At 36.2% G+C, this 9,206-nt stretch overlaps 1 long non-coding RNA gene across 3 annotated transcripts; it reads right to left on the bottom strand.

The window, feature by feature from the left end:
• Window positions 1-3,369: 3,369 nt before the first annotated feature.
• LOC110806233 (uncharacterized) lies at window positions 3,370-6,960 on the bottom strand. Of its 3 annotated transcripts, XR_002538250.2 has the most exons (3): window positions 6,664-6,951; window positions 3,694-3,803; window positions 3,370-3,604 (listed from the first exon to the last, which is right to left on the bottom strand). It is a non-coding gene; the product is annotated as an uncharacterized lncRNA (long non-coding RNA). The 3 variants fall into 3 exon arrangements; XR_002538249.2 differs by having other exon boundaries at window positions 3,370-3,803; window positions 6,664-6,960; XR_008921946.1 differs by having other exon boundaries at window positions 3,370-3,803; window positions 4,391-6,960.
• Between the last annotated feature and the right edge of the window lie 2,246 nt (window positions 6,961-9,206).

Here is a 9,206-nt window from a genome sequence, read left to right on the forward strand (position 1 = left end):
GGAAGCGTATCGTACGAATTAGCATCGGACGAGGCCTGCCAGACGAAGGCCCAGCATAAAGCCGGGCCATCGCCCAGCAAGCCGAAGCGCAACAAACACACGCCAGCCGCGCCAGGCCCAGCAAGGCATGGCGCGCGCGCGGGCTGATGCTCGTGGGCTGCGAAGGAGCGCCAGCTCGTGTGGGCCGCAAGGCCTGCGCTGGTTTGTGCGATGCTCGTGCTCGTGCAACTTTTGTGTTTCAATACAAATCCTAAAGCTAATGGAATTTGTTCTATGATTAAATTCTAATCCTAATAAAGATAGAATTTGTTTAATAGAGTTTTAATAAGATTCTAATTAAATAAATTAGTATCCTAATAGGATTCCAAGTCCTTTTCCATAACTCTATAAATAGGTGCCTAGGGTCACATATTTACATCGAGAATTGAAGTATTCAAAGGTAAGATTTTCAAGCAAAAATCAGCCACAAACACTTGCCCTATTAGCCGAAATTTATAGTACCTTAAGGGCGATTCTAGTTGGTCAAGCTTAAGGCGGATCCGGACGTGCTGTGGACTATCTACGGAGGGACGACACTTGGAGTCCTAAATACTTGTTCTTGTTCGGTTCGGGCGCAGCTAGGGAGGGCACGCTACAAACTGTATGCATCTGAATTATGCTAAATGATTATGTGTAAATAATATGTTTCCTGGCTTTATGGTTTTTCCGCATGATTTATGTTTATTCATATGTATCATAACCTAACAAAAACAACCATAAAAGTCGCTATAAGAAACGTACATTTAAATTGCTCATTTTCTCTCATTTCCGTGAATCGTTCTTAGATTCACTACCAATCGAGGAAATTTATTGTTACCTTTCTAAAAGGATTTACTGCAGTGCAAGATATATAATTATAAACAATAATTAAAACATACATTGAAGCATGCAAATTCTAAACATTTATCATGAATAATAACTTGAAAATTAAAGCAATCATGCAATTTAAACAAGTCATTAGCATTTTATTCGAATTTATTGTTCTGGCAGGTGTGAATAAAATGAATCCAAGATCCTAACATCATTGAAGAATTAAGCACATTTTGTATTTAGACTCAATTTTAAAATATATTAGGTAAGCAAATCCTTTGCTAATAGTCTAGAAACTACTCTTGGTTGATAGCTACGTCTAAGAACTTATTAGGTAAACCTATCCCGTTTGCCACGACATAAAAGGACTCCTTACTTATATCGTTGAGTTTCACCAAAACTAACATGTACTCCCAATTATTTGTGTACCTTACCCCTTTAGGATCAATAAGTAACACCTCGATATGGCGGAAAACTATTACTAAGATTGATGTAAAGGTTATCCAAGTAAGTGTTATTTTGGCATGGCACCTTTTAACTCTATTTTAATGTTTGGAACTTAAGGCTCTTACTATGTTGGTTAGATTTTAAGTGAACTAAAATCCTTAATCATGCAACATAATCAAGCCATAATCTCATGCATAATTAAGACATATTTAATGCAATAAATAACTTAAAGCATGCATAAGATATAAATGTGATCTAGTATGGCCCGACTTCATCTTGAAGCTTCAACTTCAAACTCCGTCTTGAAAATGGATTGGAAACTCCGTCTTGAATTTCACCATGGGAGGCGCCATTTTCTTCAAATAGGATATGCTATAATTGAAACTAATTACAACCACTACTACAAAAAAACCCTTATGGAGTCGCCTCTTAACCACCTATAGAGTCGCCTTATGGGCGACTCCACAGGGGGCGATTCTATAGGTACCCTCTTTACGTGTCGTCTGTCAACCGACACTGTAGGGCAGTTTATGTGTCGCCTCTTAAGTTGGAGGCGACTCCGAAGAGGAAATCTACGAACTTGTATGTATATGTTTGAGTCGCCTATTTCATTTGAGGCGACGCATATGGTACTCTATGGTGTCGCTTGTATTTTTAGGCGACGTGAAAGAGAACCATATGTGTCGCCTGTTTTGCTTGAGGCGATGTAAATGGTACTCTATGGTGTCGCCTACTTCATTTTAGGCGACGCATATGGTACTCTATGGTGTCGCCTGCTTCGTTTTAGGCGACGCATATAGTACTCTATGGTGTCGCCTACTTCGTTAGAGGCGATTCATTTGGTACTCTTTAAAGTCGCCTACTTCGTTTGAGGCGATGTATAAGATATTCTATGGTGTCGCTCATTTGTTCGAGGCGATGCATATTTTAGTTTCCGTTACTGAGTCGCATCTTAATTAGAATTGCTATTTTTTTATTTTTTTAGCGCACATATAATTTGCCTATGTAGGACTCGAACCTACATATATGTGCGTGGCACATTGCTCTACCATTTGAGCTAATAGGCTTTCAAGAAGAATTAATGGTACTATTAAATTACTTGAAATACTCGGCTGGAAAATGTGTTTAAGACTAAACAATTTAGAAAAGGGATAGATACTAGAATTACCTGATGAACTACCCTAAAACAATGAAACTATTCCAAAACAATTAAACTACTCTAATGAACTATTCTAAAACAATGAAACTGCAAATTTCTAGGATTTTGAAAGAAGAATGCTGCTTTTGTTCTATACAGCATGTATTTTAAGATAGTGAACCATGTTAGTCTAAACTTTTAGCTGATGATGTGGCTGAGAATGATAGTAATAACAGGGTTGTTGGCGTAGCGCCACACCCACCTGATGTAACCTTTAGAACTTAGGGGCTAGCAGCAGGTCGATGCATAGCTCTTTTATTTAATTAACTGTTTTTTAATTCCAAAAAAAAACCATGTTAGTCTTTCTTTCTGAAAAGTATACATAAGCTTTGTGGTTGAACAGAACCATGATACATCCAACACCTACAACTGTTTACACAAAATTCAGCATTTTCATATTTAATGTTTAGTATAACTAACATAACACGAGTCATTGAAATATGGACTCACCTGCTTTTGTACTATACAACATGTATTTTAATATATATCTGAACAATGTTATTTAAAGTTCACATCACATTGGTTTGGCATGTCTCTCACAGCATGAGGTGGTGCCTAAGTTTGTCCTTATTGGCTGAACCCCGAGAGTAACCATTTTTTCTACCTAATCAAGAATCAACTGCGATGTATCTTTTGATGTGCATGTCTGTGTATGTTTTCCAATTCCAACTCTAGGGTGACATACCAATAATTGCTTGGTTTCTCCTTGTTATTCTAAACATTTTGATGTTAAAATTTTAGGTAGCTACTGGTTCTTGTTGTCTATCACAAAATCATACCTGCTACATTTTCCTAAGGTACGAGGAATCAGCTATATATGCGTATTTCATTCATACCAATTATATAAGCACATAGCACGAGAGGAGGCAAAGGCATGGAAACAAGACTGTAAAATAGATTGTCGTAACTATTAAATAGAGTACTCACACAGCCACGGAGCCTTTGATATGCAAATTGTCTAACGACCCATCAACCATGAAATCCAAGAAAAAGCTTCCCCTCTTTCAAGGGAAATCACAACTAAAATCCAATGATTTATACTTCATAAACAAGGAAAACATTAATTTTAAGGGAAAAATGGAATACATCGTGATCTCCTTTTGCAAAAACCTAAACCAATTCCACAAGTATAAGTTACCCTTTATTAATCATATCTAGTCAAAGTTAAACAAAGTTTTGAGATCATATTTTTTGTTTACCTTATCCAAATATCCACACAAGATATATGTATGCATTCCATGTTCAGTAATTTCTTGGACATTCGTGCAAGTAATTGTATTCCAGATAAGAAATTAGAAAAGGCACAGACCTGCAAGTGAATATACAGCTGGAGAAAAATTAGAGAAGGCAATCTGCAGTTCAGTAGACATATTTATATTTCAGAGTATACAAAATTTTCAAAGAACAATTGCAGTGCATATAAAACTCATCAACAGTTGCAGAAGTGAGTTAAGGGGCTAGTATGGTTTCCCTGCCAGGAAATATTCCTAGTCTCTACTTTTATTAAATAGATAAAGTACCCTCATATCAATCCCATTACTAAAAACTTCGGAGGTCAAGATATATGCAGCTGCAAAGCACCATAACCAGTAATTGACTAGGAGATAGCTCAGAGAGGCAATTGCCACCAAGTATGCTCAACCTTTTCTCAGAAATTAATTGATTTAAGCAGAATTTAGTAGCTTTCGGACCCCTATCCATTCATTAGAATCCAGGTGACATCTTATACATGCCCAGTTTGCAACATACCAAAAAAACAGAGGTCTCAGATATATTTCGCATTTGACTAGCCATAAAATCACCTTAGCAGCTAACTTATACCCATTTACCAAACATTATGGCCATGAAATTAATTCACAGAAAATACCGAGTATAAATGAAAAATAGAATTCTAACCTATTTCACGCTTGCCATTTTCAGGGCTATCACTTCCATGAACCATATTCCAGCAAGTATTAAATAGAATTCAGAATACTGCATAGCTAACAATCTCTGAGACCGCAACATGATTTTACAACTTTAGACATCATGGAAATTTAGTTGAAAGGCTAAGAGATCAACCTCCCCGTTTGAACAACAAGATCCCCTCTGATAGTTCCAAGTTCAGCCTAAAGAGGATCGGTAGCTCCTATTAGCTTACGTGATGAAGCAACAACTCCAACACCCTCCCAACCCTAGTATTCATCAAATATCGCCTCATATCACTACTTATATTCACTCCAAGATTGCATTTACGGAGATCAGAAAGGTTAATAAATAAATCATACCATACACACAACAGGACCCAAAGTTATGCAGTCGATTCAGATTCTGATACGATGACTTGGCCTTGAGATCCTTGTAGTGCTCTTGTTAAATTAAGGGGGAAGGGGGTATGTTACTTTCTGATGCATTTAATATAAGTGTCTCAATTCAGACAGAACCCCCTTAAACAAGAAAAGGAAAGTCCGGGATGATAGAACTTGACAGTGGACACGTACTTTAGCATACTAGAATAGATAGGAATATCTTTCATGTATGTGGCTTCTCTATTAACTTGAAAGGATGTATGCCTCCGTAATTGTTTCTGAGAAAGTCTGTTTGCCAATTTAAAGATGAGCTGCCAAGGTAGAAGTTACACAGAGGTTACCAAGTTACCAAGACATGTCAATTACTTATCCCACAAAAGAAAGCTTCAGTCTAATACCATGTCTGTAATATATATGTCATTCCATGCTTCAACTAAAATTTGGAGTAATATTTGTAATCCCAAATCCTTGCTAAACATTAAAAGGAAGAAGAAAAAAAACAGAAAAATCTACATATATCAATTAACGAGAAGTCAAGGCCTGGTCTGATAACCTAGATGCCCTCACTTTTACAACAACACTCAATCTGGCTGAACCTGATAATTGCAAATAAGTTATTTCCACTTCCAGCGAACAACACCAAAGTACAACTAAGAAGCTACTCTTACAAGAAGAAGACTTTCCTCTATCCCATACAGCAAGCAACAAGAAAACACAAACGAAAGTGCCATCTAGAAAACAAACTAGTCACACGCAGGACCTTATTCACAAAACTTCTATAATTCAAACTAGCACTTTACACAATCATGATAGTTTAATTCTCATTACTGAAATCTGAAGAAAAATTAAATACATACCTCCAACCCCAACTAGCTCCAAATTTATTTAACTTCAGAGTTCACACTAAATTCAATCACATTCCCAACCCAAAACTCAAAAGTAATTCCAAATACCAAATTCACGATTATATGGTTGGTGCTAAAGTGAATTCAGACCAAACATATGTATACCCAAGAAGGGAATGATTAAAGGCATACAAAGTCTGATCAAGGAAAATATTTATATGCATCGAATGCTAAGCTTGATTACTATTTATATCCATTAACTTTAAAACTACAAGCATACACCAAGAAAACATTAAACTGCCTCTTATCCATTAAAAATGGAAGAGATCCACACTCAAATTTGCCCTTGTCTACAATAAGTGAAAAAGCTTGACAATCCAGTATAGTGCATCTTTGGCTAAAGGCCAGCAAAGAGATTGTAAGGCACAATAAGCATGCAATAAATTTTCATTACAACTACCCAGTCGACAACCAAGCATGTTATTCCCATTCCACCCAAAATACATAGTAGTTGGCAAATTCAGCAGCACACATTTCTCACTCAGATTAACAATTCAAATCTTTTTCTCAAGGCAAGCAGAGAGTTGTAAACAACTACAAAATCAATAAGAGGATAATAGCTGCAAGCATTTCACCAAGAAAACATAATTGATGTTAACGAACAATAAAGAAAAATAAATTCCGACTCATTAACAACAAAGAAACAGACATTTCAATTAAAACATAACTAAAAAACACAAGTATAGAAAATTCGGCTGATAATGCTACTGTATTTATTTGCTCTGACTAATGACATTTTGATGTCGATCCATCACTACAGTGGTTCTCTGACCTTTGAATAATAGCCCCAACAACTCCGTGTGATAATAACCAAAATCACAACTTTTCGAGCAGCAAAACATCAACGAGATCAAAATTAAATTAAAACAATTCACAATTAGATGAATTCTTGACTTAAATTTATATCAAACAAAAAGTTAAAATTAAATATAAAGAAAAATAATTATTTATTCTACATTTTTTACGGAACCCTAACCTCCGCAATTTGGTCGCCATCGCGGGGTATAAGGAGCTTGAAGACAATACAGAGAAGGGTTGAAGGTGGTAGGACGCCATGGAGAAAAGACGCCTTGCCGCCATCTATTTCGAAGAGAGAGCGTTTGTGAGAGTATGAGGGAGGAGGAAGGCGAGAGCCTGAGAGGGGTTTTTGTGAGAAGGGGGTTTGAGAAGATATGAAACTGAAAACGAAAAGTGATAGACTAATAGATGATGTGGAGTCTAGACCCAATTAGCCAAAGTTTTTTCCAATAAATCTATGGTGTCGCCTTAACATAACAACTGACTCTAAGATTAAATGTAAGGTGTCGCCCGTAATAGAACAAGCGACACGTAAACTTTACGCATCCCTTGTAAGGTAGAAGACGACACATAAAGCATACACGTCTCATTTTGTGGGGCAGGGGACTCGTAAACTTTTACTTTTCGAGTCGCCTACTATATAAAGGGAGACTTTAAAGGTTTATGTGTCGCCTGATAAATTGCAGGCGACGCGTAATCCTTTTTTTGGGTAATTTATTTTGATTTATGGAGCCTTATGAGTCGCCTGCTCCATAACATGCGACTCTAAATACTTATGTGTCGCCTATTTATTAGAGGCGACTCGAAAAGTCCGACTCCGTAGGGTGTTTTTGTAGTAGTGAACTATTTGATGGTACGCAGACCATATTTAAAGCAATAAAACTTTGGTACTTTAGACCAATTTTACATTCAAATTAATGGTACGCGGACCATATTTTCTATCCTATTTGGGCCATACTAGTCACTTTTCATAACCTGCAAAACAGTACATTTACAATATACCATACACCCATTCATTTATCAATGAATGGCCCGCATAGCTGGTTAGTAGAACATAATATGCATCACATAAATATTTGCAGCAATTAATCAAGGCTTCCAATAATCTACAAATTATTCAATCCTTATTAATTCTAATCGAGTTGTTATAACCTTAAAGGAATGTAGACCTAATCAAGAGTTTATGACTAAAACGCTCCCACTTAAACCAAGAATTTTACATGCTTTACGAATTTTAAACATAAAGTTGGATTTCCTAGTCCAACCGGAAACATACAAATGTAATTAAAATTTAAAGCTCATATTAATTATTATTTAAATCCTTTAATTTATTTTCGGTTTATTAAATTAATTAATTTAAATTTAATTAAGGTTTTAATTTTAGTAAAATAATTAGTATAAATAAAATTTATAATAATTAAATTATTCAAAATTAAACTCTGAGAAAAAATTAAATTACGAATTTTAAATTTAATTAAAATCGTTTTTCCAACTGAAAATCAAAATTAAATTAAAATGTGCCAATCGGGTCAAGACGAGGCCATGGGCTCGCGCCCATGCCTCGTCGAGTCCAACTAGCAGCAGCCTATGCCACTCGACTGATCGTACCGCAGGGCCGAGCGACCACGCGCAAACGCAGCAGGCCCAGTGAGCCACGCTTGCGCGCAGCCCACTCGCCCACTGCCGAGGCACGCTGCTGGGCAACGCAGCTGAACGAGCCAGCCATCGCTGCCCACGTGCACGATGCGTTGTGCTCATTCCTTCCCCACTCGCCCATCCCGCCCACTTGCTCGCAGCACTCGATGCTAGGCAGGGCTGCTGCCTTGCGCACTCGTGCCACGCCCTTGCTCGCTGCATTCGTACCGCATGGGCGACGAGCTCCCTTGCTCGTCGTCGCATGCCCGCACTATACAACACCCCTTAAGGGTAACACTTAGCGTCCATTGCTTTGTGCGTGCAAGATTCGTGAACGTATTTTATAAAAATCGAAACTTTATTATTTAAATTTATAGACGAATTAATAAATCATATTAATTTCATAAATATTTAGAGCGAAAAATCGAAATTTATTATTCAAATTAATTTCCGATTACATTATTTTCATGGATTCAAATCTAGGTCATAAAATTTTAAAACTTTTTAATTTTAACAAATTTTATGGTGGTTTTTAATCATGGATTCCTAATTAAATTGCTAATTAATTATGAAAATCAAATCAAATTCTAAATTATTCGAATTTCAACAAATTAATTACAATTACAAATTAGGTTGTATAATTAACAAGCTTAGGCATTAAAATTGTTAAACATATACAGTAGGTCAATCATAGATTCAAGATTTACAAACAAGAATCGTAAATATTTAATTTAACATCCTAAAAATTATAAATTTTGCGTTCGAAAAAATAAAACCTCCGAAAACTCAAAGTTAGGCTTCGAATTTGGGAATTCTAGGTTCAGCATCAAATCATAGATTTTAGTCAAAATTTTAAAACGTCGTTTACATGCGAAATTCACTATAGAATTATACGATTCCGACCATTATTGACTAAACTGCCGAAAATCCTGCGAACATATAATTAAATAATCGCACAAATTTGCAATTAATTACAATCAACGAAATTAATCACCCCTTTAATTCATTGCAAATTTATAAAATTTAACCATGTTAACTATAATTGATTATGGAATTAATTAGAGGCTCGTGATACCACTGTTAGGT

Source organism: Spinacia oleracea, chromosome 5 (genome assembly GCF_020520425.1).
Source record: "Spinacia oleracea cultivar Varoflay chromosome 5, BTI_SOV_V1, whole genome shotgun sequence".
NCBI classification, from domain to species: Eukaryota; Viridiplantae; Streptophyta; class Magnoliopsida; order Caryophyllales; family Amaranthaceae; genus Spinacia; species Spinacia oleracea.